The following is a 13,559-nucleotide window of genomic DNA, read 5'->3' as shown; positions in this document are numbered from 1 at the left end:
CGCATGTTTTCAGCCATCCCCGTCGTCAATCTTTGACGTTGAAAACTTACTACTGGACAGTAGCTAATAGCAGGGAGAGAAAATAATGAAAGTTTTATATGTCAAATCATGATAATCATCCAAGAGGGTATACTCATATAGTAGCCCCTTCTCTGTTACCATTGCTCTTCCAGAGGGCATTGCTACTGTGACCAGCTCAGCTATAGGTATAACTATTTCGAAAAATGTTTTTAAAATTGGCTGCGATCTGGTTGGTCATTATCGTGCATTGATATTGACAGATCCACACTGAGCCATGCGTCCGGTAAAATCCGAACGTATGGCTCAAGCCTTGTTGTTGTACCAGACGCATAATGGGGGAAAAGGTTGAATTTCATGAATTTACAATTTTGTAAAACGAATGATGCACAGGCCTACTTCGTGGATATGTGAGAACTGGATGCTCTCGTTCAACTTTGAAAACAGTCTAAAACCCATGTTCCAAAGTTAAACTCATGCGTCCAATATCCCCGATCCACTCTTTCCTGTGCATCACTTTGTATTATTAAGAAGACGCCTAGATCAAGTTAATTATCTAGTTCTATTAGATGCGCTCATGTACCAGATCATTGCTACTGAGACTGGTCTTATTTAGAGAGTTATTCGTGACCACCACGGTTGCGGGTGGAGGACGATGATGCATGGATGTGGAGTGAGAAAGCAGTTAGACAGAGGAGTGTGTTGGAATGAAAGAGAGGAATGTGGATCTCTAGGAGAAGTAAGGAAAGGGGAATGGGTGGCTGGACATGGTGAATATAGCGGACGACGTGCATGGCTCTTCAACGAGGAATACTTGTATATAGGCCAGCGACCATGGCACCATGGCAGCCTGACTTCCGTTCCGTTGGACTGCGCAATGCTTACTGCATGGGCATCAGACCGCTGCACGGCTGCTAAGGAGATTCGAATCAGGGAGCTCATGATGGATAGTCCTTAACCCATTCCATGCTGAATTCTGAAATACCCATAGACTAAATACACAGGCCACCAGGTTCCCGTATGGAATGGGTTAATCTTAACCATTGAACCACAACAGCTCAGTGAGGAGTTAAAAATGGTAGATAGTTGGAGTAGGGGTCATGATCCGACCAGGGGCATAGGCCTATGAAAGATGAGTGTACCTGGGATGTTTCACAGAGAATTGAAGTCGAACTTAAAAGTTAAGATTTACTTGAAATTGTGGTATGCCATCGGTTTCTCTTTTCAGTTTATCTTACGTTTTCAGAACTCTCTTCAAATTGTTATCAATATACAGAAAAAAAATCCTTTGTTCCTTACTTATTTTGTTAATCAATGCCTGGATGAAAAAGCCTCCAAAATTTCCGTTCTTCTATGAAAGTTAGAATATTATTGAAGACACACACAGACTACCATCAAGTTGCTCTTAAATCTTAAGATTGACTTATTTTTGTGTGTGAAATCCCCCCCCCCCCCGAGTATATTATGACTGAGGAGCTCCTTGGTATGACGTGTGTAGGGTTGATTGCTGACCGTCCTGGCGTTGGGTATAGTGAACGGGATGGATAAGAGGGGAGAGGGCTGAGCGTATTACTAGAGAGACGGTTGGTGACGTCATTGCTTGCAGGAACCTTGTGGAATACAATACCAACAAAATATGATCAGGGGTTCATAATCTCGTAGAAAACGAATAAAAGCGATGACGACAAGGGGGAGTGAGCAGTGGTTCGGGACGAGGATCGGATTTTGTTGGACTATACACAACTTGAATAAAATCACAATAGCCACCTGCAGATCTCGGCGTATTATTTAACAATTTATGTCAAAGTAAATATCGTGTGAATGCGATCAGGCCCGATGTCAGTACAAAATACAGTGATGGATCAAGACGAGGGAGCACCGCCCCCCCCTTTATTTTGTTGTAAAAAAAAAAAAGAAAATGAAGAAAAAAAAGGGGACGTGAGCCCCCTTTAAATTTGTTATGGAATTCCTGAATCCGCTCCTGAAATATAGTTTCATGTTTTGAGTCGGTGGGTTTTAATTGAAAAGCGAGTTGCACTCGTTGTCCAGTGACTGGTCATGTGAAGTGGAGCGCATTAAGTCTTTCATTATCGTCAGGAACTTGTCTGAGCTTAAAAGTCAGCGGCCCTCAAAGGGTTAAATGAAATAAAAATGCTCGACAGTCATTGCGTGAAAGTAAGACCGAAATTATATTTATTGATTCTGATGTTTCTAGGATCGAATTGGGTATTTGAATCCTTGATTGTCATGTTGGTTTTTAGATCACCTGAGCCGAAGGCTCAAGTGAGCTCTTGCGATCGCTCTTCGTCCGGGCGTCCGGCGTCCGTCGTGGGGTCTAAATTGCACAATAAAGTTCATATTCTTCTTGAAAACCCCATGATGAATTTTCACCAGACTTGGCAGGTAGCATCCCTAGGAGAAAGAATCTAAATTCCATCAAATGCCCTACCTGGGGGCCCCCATGGCAGGGGCCCAACCCACTCCCATACAGTAAGGAATCTTTAAAGATTTTCTTTTAAGACCAGAATTGATTGAACTAAGTTAATATAATGAGTCAGTATATTGATGACTGTTGTTTCAAGGTTGTTCATAGCAGAATCAGGAGTGCCCCCCCCCCCCCCCCCCCGACCCAGCGAAGTGGGGTGGGATGGGTAAAAAGGGGACCAATTGAAGTGTACGTGTTCATATTCTTCTTGAAAACCCCTCGATGAATATTCACCAAACTTGGCAGGTAGCACGCCAGAGGGTGAAGATCTCAACTTATTCTACAGGGTACCATGCTCTCCTTGGGGCCCCTGGGGCCCAATTCCCCCCCCCCCAACATTAAGGAATATTTGCAATTTTTGTCCAGCCCATGCACCGGAGGTGAGGGGAGACTAAGGGATCGCCTGCGGCGTCTGTCCGTCCGTCGTCCGTCCGTCCGTCGTCCGTCCGTAACGCTACAAAAACTTAAAGTACTTTGTACTGAGTGCTTCAATGTCAATCAAACTTGGAGTGAAGAGTGTTTATGCAAAGTTACACATGCTAACAAACAGGAAGGTCACCTTAAGGTCAAAGGTCATAGGCAATATTAAGTTTTTACGGCGCGTTTCGATTATGGCTCATAACTTTTGATTGGTATGTCCATTTGTGACCAAACTTAGATGGTAGGTGTCCCTTGAGGAGTTGAAGGTCACCACAAGGTCAAAGGTCACAGTATTGGGTCAACAAACTTTTAGGGACCAATGATTTTTATTTGTATAGTCATGTTTTTGATCTCTGTAATTTTGTTTGATGTTGTCTAATAAAAATTGAAAGATTTTAAAAAAAAAGTTTTCCTGGCGCATCCCAGTTTCGATTATGGCTCATAACTTTTGATTGGTACGTCCATTTGTGACCAAACTTTAATGGTAGGTGTCCCTTGGGGAGTTGAAGGTCACCACAAGGTCAAAGACCACAAATAGGGGTAAATGAACTTTTAAGGGCCAATGTTAAGTCTTTACGGCGAGTTTTGATTATGGCTCATAACTTTTGATTGGTACCGGTATGTCCGTTTGTGACCAAACTTAAATGGTTATAGGTGTCCCTTGAATAATGAGGAGTTGAAGGTCACCACAAGTTCAAAGGTCACAGACAGGGGTCAACAACTTTCAGGGGCCAGTTAATGTTAAGTTGAGGCATTCACTTGCCAATAAATTATCATCTCACAAAGATATAAGCCTACGTGAACACCCCACCATTATTAATTACTGCCAATGACATATGAGGTTCAATTAGAGGTTCAATCATAGTTTATTTCCAATCAACGAAAATCAAAAACATAGTACAATGTATACATGTCATTAAATGATATTGTTCAAACGCTTGCAAAAGATTCATGTAATATACGAGACAAATTATAGAACAACATATATGTACAATAATAAAGAGGAACACTGTACAAATACTACGTGGGCGAGCGGAAAATAAATTCGATCATGGAAAATAGTGATCCACTAAAAAGCAAAGCTTGTCGGACGTGGATCGCTAGATAAATAATGAGTGAATGATATACTATTCTATAACAATATACATGTAGTTATTTTGAGATACACAGGTCGGGAAAAAGATATAGAATACCAATGCTATAGTGCCCGGACACTGTTCATTGAACCACGTGTACCGGGAAAATATGACAAGGACAATACATTCGTACACACATTCAATTACCCACACGCATATACACTGTTGGACGCGAGACAGTACCGAGAGGAGAGAAGACGGTAACAATACAAGTCTACGAAGAACAATAGACAGGAAAGGAAAAGGAGAGAAGAAAGAAGAGAGGTCTGCACACAGAACACGCCAAGTGCTGCGACATCAGGACAGGTGAAAGCTCAAGCATAAATTATAGCAATTTAAATTATCTGAGATTATAAGTAGAAAGTAAATGTTTTCTGAGTTTATATTTGAATGTGACAAATTTGGGGGAATCTTTTAAACTATTATCTAAATTATTCCAAAGTCTGGGTCCGGTATAAAGAAATGTATTTTGGGCATGTGCGGTTCTCATTAACGGAAGATGGAATTCGTCGGATCGTCGCGTGGGATAGTTATGAACATGACTGTTTCGATGAAATAAATCGTGGAATATTTTAGGTAAAAAGGTACTGTTGTAATTAAACATAAACTGACCAAGTTGAAACACATACAAATCATTTACTTTTAATATTTTATGGTCAGAAAACAAAGCATCTGTATGTTCTCGGGTATGTAAATTAAAAACAATTCTAAGCGCTTTCTTTTGCAATAAAAGAAGTTTATCAAGTAACATCTGATAAGTATTACCAAAAGCAAGAATCCCGTAGTTTAAATAAGGGAGTATCAAACTAGAATAAAGAGTTAATAATGCAGATGAAGAAAGATAATATTTTAATCTATTCATTACGCCAATGTTACGTGAAATGATTTTACATATATCATCAATATGATTCCTCCATGAAAGCTTATTATCAACGCAAACACCAAGAAATTTAAAAGAAGAAACTTCTTCTAAGGGAGTAGTATCAAATGTTATATTGCCTGGGAGGCTATCTAAAGAATTACTAAAAAGCATAACTTTTGTTTTTTGAATATTTAATGACAAATTGTTTGCGTATATCCATTGTATGACATTTATCAATTCTTCATTGACTGTTCTTATTAAGATATTTGGGTCAGGGTGGGAAAAAAAAATTAGAGTCATCCGCGAATAATATGAATGATAGTTTCTCCGAGGATCTATGAAAATCATTAATATAAATAATGAATAACAATGGGCCTAATAAACTCCCTTGTGGAACACCACATGCAATTGTTTTACTTTGAGAGTCAAAGCCGTTGACATGTACAAATTGGGATCTTTCTGATAGGTAACTCGTGAACCACTCCAAGGCCTTTCCACGTATTCCATAATGAGACAGTTTAGTCCAGGCTAGGCTCCATAGAAAGTGCACCTAACCTTGTTTTTTGATATATACAATGTTTTTTGATGGTTTCTTGTCAATTCGAGGGTGCTGATTCCAAATCCGATTGATGCCACTCGCGTAACCTTGAGCATTTTCGGCAAAATGCAAAAATCCAAAATGGCCCCCAGATATGCTAATTTGGCCATGATAATCCGAGTTATGTCAATTTTATGAACAATTATTCCATCAAAGTTTTTTAAATTTTTATTCCTTGAGTAATTCTACTTGCACTTGCAAGAAATTTTTCATTTGAAGAGGTACATTTAGTATTTTAAGCTTATTTTCAATCCAAAATGGCCGCCACTCCTATACTCATGTACTATAAAATGGCAAAAAATATGCATAGAAATAGAAGACGAATTTTCAGTCACATACCTACGCTTTTATCAAATTTTGCATGTGCCATGCAAATCTGATGAGTGCCACTAGCAAAACAAGCCAACAAACAAGTAGACAAACAGAAAATGTATTGTTTTTAGGTTTATTATATTCTTCTTAATACAAAACTTCAAAATGGAAGCCACTCATATACCCCAGCACAATATGAGCGGCAAAGTGTACATGGAAAAAAACAAATTTCCTTTTTTTTTTCTGTCACCCAGGTACACTGTTTATCAATTTGTGTGCTGATTATGAATGAGAGGATTGTTACTAACAAAAGCTTTTTTTTCCTTGATGCGAATATCCAGATTTGCTACCTCAATCTGAATTTCTCCCAAGAAATCTGGAAAAACCCACCAAAGCTTGAATTGACGCCAACATCAAGATCGTTTATCAGGAATTATTAGACATGAACAATTTGATACTTACTTGCCTTGAGTGTTCAATATCATAATATTCACGATGATTTACTGAATTAAAAGGCTGAATCCTAGATGATGACACAATGAGATTTCCAATTACCTGTCCTGTTCTACATTATCTAAAAGCGATATTATACAAACTTTTCAGTCCCCTCACCCGAGAAAGAACATGAAGAAGGGGAAAGTGGAAAAAAGGGACCACCTCACTTCCTGTTGTCAAATATTTGAAATGAAAACAATGCCCAAAAGTTTTTCATGTTAACCCAGATGAACTATATATGGTAGATGAATTCTACCACCATTTTATTTTTCTGAGTGAATGTGTTTGCGTATGATGTCAAGAGAGACTCTGAGATCTGTACAGTGCTGCCTCATTCTGAAAGCAGTGTTATAACAACTTCACACTGCTTGTCTTTAATCTTCAGCACTCAGAGACTCCAACTCTCCAGCTTTCGACGGGAGATGTCCCGCCCCCGTTTTGCAAAATCTCCCGTTCTCCCTCTTGAGATTTAATTTCTCCTGCCCTGGCTCTGTGTCTCCCACTTGAAATGATTTCTTACTTTGTGTGTTCATATAATTTTTATGTTGAAAAATAAGCCTTAGATAGCACAAGAGAACATTAAGAACCCTATCAGAGATTCCAGAGCTCAAGCGGGCCCTGGACCCCGCGGCCGCAGGGAACTTCGCGCTCGTGATATGCGCTTCGCGCACATCAAGTTGGAGTCTCCCATTTGCTTGGGGTTTCAGGCGGGAGAATCTCCAGATCAGAAGGTACTTGGGGTTGGAGTCTCTGAGCACTTGCAGATTCAGGATTGCTCTAACCTAGGTAACCAGACCAGCAGTTTTAGGACTCTGAATGATGGCCTCCTTAATGGTGGCTGTAAACAAACTCCACTAGAGCTCTTTTTACCATATACATGGTGACATAACATTCCCTTCACGTAGGAAGTTTCCAGATGATCTTGCCTTTGCGTCTCATAGAAAGTCCTTGAATGGCATGAGCCTAGTACTGACCCATCTCAAGACAATAGAGGAGTTCTTCACGTTCTGGAGACTTTGCCCCAACCTTTATAAGATTATCATCCGACTCATGCCTTCCATCTTAGTAACCACCTTGCCAATGCTATGTTCAAGGTAGCCCTCTGTGGCAAGCCTTCCAAGCATAGGCTAAGGAAGTCTACCCTCCTTCACTGGAACTCGATCACTCTCCCTCACGCTGGAAGGAAAGGATGGCAAGTGTCACCAGTGCTGTCAACGCATACCCTGACCTTCCAAACGCGATAGAATGGGTGCATTTCATGAAGCGTTTTGTCTGACAATTTTGTCTGACAAATTTGCTCTCAGCTAATCAGATGCAAGGATTTTTGTAGCTTATAACAGTTAGTCAAAAAGAAAAGATCTGACAAAACGCTTCATGAAATGCCCCCTTGAACAATCTGCCATCAATGCGTCTGAAATCCCACAAGCCTATAGATTTCCCTCCCGTAACTTGAAAGCTTTGACCCCAAAACCGGTTGGTGAAGATGCTGGTCTGATGTCATCTCTGACACCATCTAAGTTACATACAACACTGTCTCTGGCCTGGCAACAAAGCCATAGTGCTTCAACTGGTGGTGATCAAGCAAGTCTTCATGTCTTCATTCTGTTTCTATGGCAAATAATCGCCCTCTGACCCCTGAGGAAGTGCTGAACATCACCAGATGTGGTTGCATTTAAAAGAATTGCAGGACTAATATGCATCTTTAGCCTGAGAATTCTGCAAATTTGGGGCTGATGTCACCTGCTGCCAAACATCCAATTAAAGGATTCTTTAAAGACAATTAAAATGACAGTTTTAGTTTTAAGACAAGACTGAATGAGATCATGATGTCAAAGTGTATATTATCAGGGAGGTGACACCTCCCTGATATTATGAACACCTGGGAACTGTGAGAGAACTGAAAGAGGTATCTCACATTGCTCCTTGGTTGATGTTTAATGAATACGGTATTGTGTTTAGACAGTTTCGTTTATGCCTTTACCAGTTTTTGTCGTTGTTTTAATTCAAGAAGAAAATCAAGTTTGCTCTATAATATCAAGGCGGTACTTCTAAATTATATCATATCAAAGTGATGGAGGTTATGATCCATTTCAAACTCGTCGCCCCCCCCCCCCCAACTCCTTGCTGGAAAAAAAATCTACAATGTAAAGGGTTTTTAGTTGTGTCATTAATGTCCGGTATGTTTTTGTCTGCAACTATGTATCTCTGCACTTCCTGTATAGGATTTTTCTGTACTTTGTTATAATGGTTTTAGGGGAATGTATAAAGATTGACTTTCTAGCTTCCCCTCCATTTTCAACATTATTTGATAAATACCATGCATCGAGGCTTCTTTATATATTGTGTTGGTATTACATTTTTATATTCAACCTGCATGTAGAATATGATGGTATATTGATTTCTTGCGAGACGTTTGGTGAACTTATATTCGCTGTTGAGACGAAATGAAATAGACAAGAAATTGTGTTAAACATAGTAAGGTTTATGAATATTAAATGCTCAAATATACATGTAGGCCCTCTATATTGTAAGTGACACCCAACATATTTGTATTACACATGCAACATTTTATGACAGCGTAGGTACGGGACTGGAAATACAGTAAATTTGTTCTATATTCCATGCATTATGTTTTGCCATTCATATAGTACATAAGCATAGGAATGGCGGCCATTTTGAATAAAAAATGAGCTTTAAATACTAAATTGACCTATATGAAATGAAAATTCTCTTGCAAATGCAGATGGAGTAACTCTAGGAACAGAAATGTACAAAGTTTGGTGGAATAATTTGTCATATAATGCACATTATTATGTTTATCACGGCCGAATTAGCATATCTGGCGGCCATTTTGGATTTTTGCATTTTGCCGAAAATGCTCAAGGTTACACGAGTGGCATCAATCGGATTTGGAATCAGCACCCTCGAATTGACAAGAAACCATCAAAAAACATTGTATATATCAAAAAACAAGGTTGGGTGCCTTCTAGCCTGGACTAGTTTGGCGAGTAGTATTCCGTGGTTAATTGTGTCAAAGGCCTTGGAGAAGTCCAAGAAGATACCTATTGTGTGTGAAAGTGTGTCGAGTGCGTGTGTGACTTTGTCGATGAGGGCAAGTAGTGCGTATGTTGTGCTGTGATTTTCCCTGAATCCAAATTGAAAGTTTGAAAATATGTCGCAGGTTTTAAGAAAACGTACTGTCCTGATGTAGACTATTCTTTCAAGAATCTTAGAAATAGAAGATAATAAAGATATGGGTCTATAGTTATTGACATCATCCTTCTCCCCTTTCTTATAAATAGGAATTACTTTCGCAATTTTCATGCTATTTGGCACATGGCCAGTTGCAAGCGATGAGTTGATAATATGTACTAAGGGATCCACTATTTGAGGAATTATGTTTTTTATCAAATAGTTGTCAATTCCGTCGTGGCCAGGACTTTTACCTTCTTTCAAATTGGCAACAATCTTTATTATTTCTTCTTTATATGTTGGGTCAAAAAAAAAATAGTTTTGAGTTAGGTGTATCTAAAAAATCACTAAAAGATTTACTAGAAAGAAGAATATTTTGAGACAGATTTTTTTCCAATTGAAGAAAAGAAGTCTTTAAAAATTTCAGCCATGTCAGCGGGAGTGTTGCTGGAGGCATTGCCCCACCGAACTTCAGAAATATTAGATGAATTGTTAGGTGTATTCATAGCATTCTTTAATGTTTTCCATGTGTTTTTAATGTCATTTTTATATTTGCTTATCTGATTAACATAAAAAAACTTCTTCTGCGTACGCAATAATTTGGTGAGTGTGTTTTTGTATGAAACATATTTTTTCTTATTTTTTCAGTGGGATTACATCTATATTTATAAAACAAATTATTTTTCCTATTTATAGATCGTAATATAGACTGGGTTATCCACGGGAGTCTTGGAATTTGCTTATATCTATTTTTTATGTTACGCAGGGGAATATGGTTATCGATTTCGGAGGTAAGAATAGATATGAAATAATCATAAGACAAATTGACATCGGTAGTGTTGTATACAGAAGACCAATCGAGTTCTTTTAAACTGTTTTGGAGACTTGTAAGATTATCTGCAGTAATCTTACGACGCTTATAATAATTATTTTGTTTATTCAGTTTAATTGGAACCTGAGCAAATATAGGAAAATGGTCAGTGATGTCTGAGAGGACGATACCAGACTCAGGAAGTGGAAGAACATTACAAAAAAATGTTGTCTATGAGGGTAGCCGATTGGCTGGTGACACGGGTAGGCTTGGAAATTAATGGTAAAAACGAAGCAGACATTAATGTTTCTATAAATTCTTTTGAACTGTTTTGGGAGTTACATTTCATGAGATCGATATTAAAATCGCCCATCAGAAATGTATCTTTAATAGATATCATGGGATTTTGTACTAAATCCTGCAAAACTGTCAAAAAATCATTCAAATTCGACCGAGGGGGCCTGTAAATTACACCAATCATAATGTTTTTTCCATGTGGATTTATCAATTCAATAAAAAGGGATTCGAGTACATCGCTCATAACACTAATCTCCTCATGTATAATATATTTAAATTTTTTCGAGATGTACAAACCAACTCCTCCACCAACTCTCTCATTTCTATTTCTAAATACAAATTCGAATCCGGGTAAAGAAAATAAATGACTGATATTAGAGTTCAATCATGTTTCTGTTAGCCCTATGATGGAGCAAGATTTATGATCTGGGTTTTCTAAGAGTAAGCGCAACTTATCAAAATTTTTATTGATACTGCGTATGTTAAAGTGAGCTAACAAAAATGTTTCATCAACTGTATTCGTGATCCTATTTTTATACTGATTTTCGGTCAAATAAACACACGATGGACTCTGGACTGGATCATTTGAGTCAAAGTTATATTCAAATTCTTGTGCTGAGGTATTGTATTTATCGGATATGTAATCTTCATATAAACTGGAGATAATATTTGCATGATCAGATTCAGAGTGCCTTACTGTGTTATAAAATTCATCATTATTCAAGGAATTAAAAGCAAAATTTATTGTGTCAGCCATGGGTTAGAATATAAAACATTCGGGAATTAATAACTGGCCTCCCGCCTGGTCCTAACTCAGCAGCTACGTGGGGGTATGCAGACCTAAAAGAAGAAAGGAAACCGAAATGCGTACAGAAAAACATGAAACACAGACAAAACAAGGAAACGAACATGAACACAGATGACACAGAATCAGCATCGTTGCGGATGGTACACAAGGCCATGGGCTCGTATACAATACTTAACATGAACTTATTTAACAAACGAAGACGTGTGCTACACGTACTAGGCAGCGTCCACGAGCATATTAAATTTCTCGACCACTTAATGACAAAATAAGGAACCAGTTATTGTTGTGGGTTTTTTGGTAGTCGGATCGCCTATCCAAAATAACTAATTCTTATACCATTGGGATTTATAATCAGTACGAACAATAAACGTATATCAAAGTAATGCAAAAACACATACACACAAAAATGCAATTCCATTGTTATTGTTAAAATTTTTCATCAAACTGATATGCAAATACAAACAAAATTACCCAAACTACGAGTACACAATGTGTAAATACATAAAATAATAGATAGCCCAATCTGTCTCACTGAGTGAGTACCCTAGATAAAAGAGCGAGGGAGGGAGGGAGAGAGAGAGAGAGAGAGAGAGAGAGAAAGAAAAAAGTGAGTGAGAGGGGGAATGAAAAGAGAATCTAGACAACAAATCTTGACGAACTGAACAAAACGGCTATGCAATTAACTTATAACATTCGTGGGTATACATGTGTCTACAGGTGTGTGTGCGTGCATAAGAAGGCAAAAGCAAAGCCGAGAATAGATGAAAAAATAAAGGCGTGTTGTCACCTGGGAAAAATGTTTACACAATTGTTACGTCTTTACACTCTTGCATAAAATAACGTTCTGACAACAGAACGCCTCCCAATCTCCAGTTATTTTAGATATGTTATGGCTTTGAATTTTAAATAACTAATACATTAAGACAACCAACGGCAGTCAAGGGGCCAACATCACCTGGTATGATACAATAAATTGCCATAACTATCCATGAGTATAAACAGCACCTATAAACAGGCCCAAGTAAGTATACACTGCAAAAACAGCGGTGTTAGATTTAACACCACTGGTGTTGAATCTAACACCGGCCGAACTTCAATAAAGGACCACACCATCTGGTGTTGAAGTAACACCGTCTCTGGTGTTAAAATATCCAACACCCATGGGTGTTAAAGGGTGTAAAAATATACCAACACCAGCCTCGGTGTTTTTTCAACACTTAAGAGAGTGTTAAGAAGTTGACACCATAATGGTGTTCATTTGACATCCCAACACCAGTTATGGTGTAAGTTCAACACCCGTGGTGTTAAAATATACCAACACCAGCTTTGGTGTTGCTTAGATTATTGATAAGTTGACACCATTTTGGTGTTCTTTTGACACCCTTTAACACCAATGACGGTGTAACTTCAACACTATTTGTTGTTAGAATCTATACCCCAACACCTGTCATGGTGTTATTCTAACACTTCAAAGTGTTATAAGTTTGCATTATTTGGTGTTTATTTGACACCACAGAAGTGTTGATTCAACGCTTCAGAGTGAGAAATAAATTCCAAGTGATGCCAACTTATTAACAATTTGAAGTGTCGATACCTCGACATCATTTCACACTCTCCACATTCAATCGCACAAAATAACACAGTAATGTAAGTAGGTGAAAGACAGTCACGTGCTACTAGGTTGATCAAAATATTTAATAAATTCTGTCTGTCACAACAAAACACAATAATTCTATTACATGTAATGAAAGCCTCATCTCTACAATATAAGTATCAAAATGGAATACCTTTGACCCTTTCAGTTGGTTCTTTGATTATCTATGCAAATGAGATACATTATGGCTATTGTAGGCTAAAATATCAAATTTAAATACTCACTCTGAATACCTTTGGCCTTCTTGGCACTATCAAGTTGAATTTTCAAATGAAATTGATACTAGTATTATATCTTCTTGGCTCTATCATTCAAATGTTCAAATTGAATTGCCTACTCAGCTGTATAATTCAAATATTCAACATAGATCATCCAGTCTGGTTGTAAAATGTTAACATTAAAAAAAAATTATACTCTTTCTTTTGATCAATGCTATTGCAAGTGACGATACAAGCATGTGAAATTCGGATC

This window comes from Diadema antillarum, unplaced genomic scaffold (genome assembly GCF_040938485.1).
Source record: "Diadema antillarum isolate AM-2024a unplaced genomic scaffold, OU_Dant_1.0 seq00001292_RagTag, whole genome shotgun sequence".
Taxonomy (NCBI): Eukaryota; Metazoa; Echinodermata; class Echinoidea; order Diadematoida; family Diadematidae; genus Diadema; species Diadema antillarum.
The sequence above is the reverse complement of the archived record's forward strand: the minus strand, read 5'-3'. Positions refer to the sequence as shown.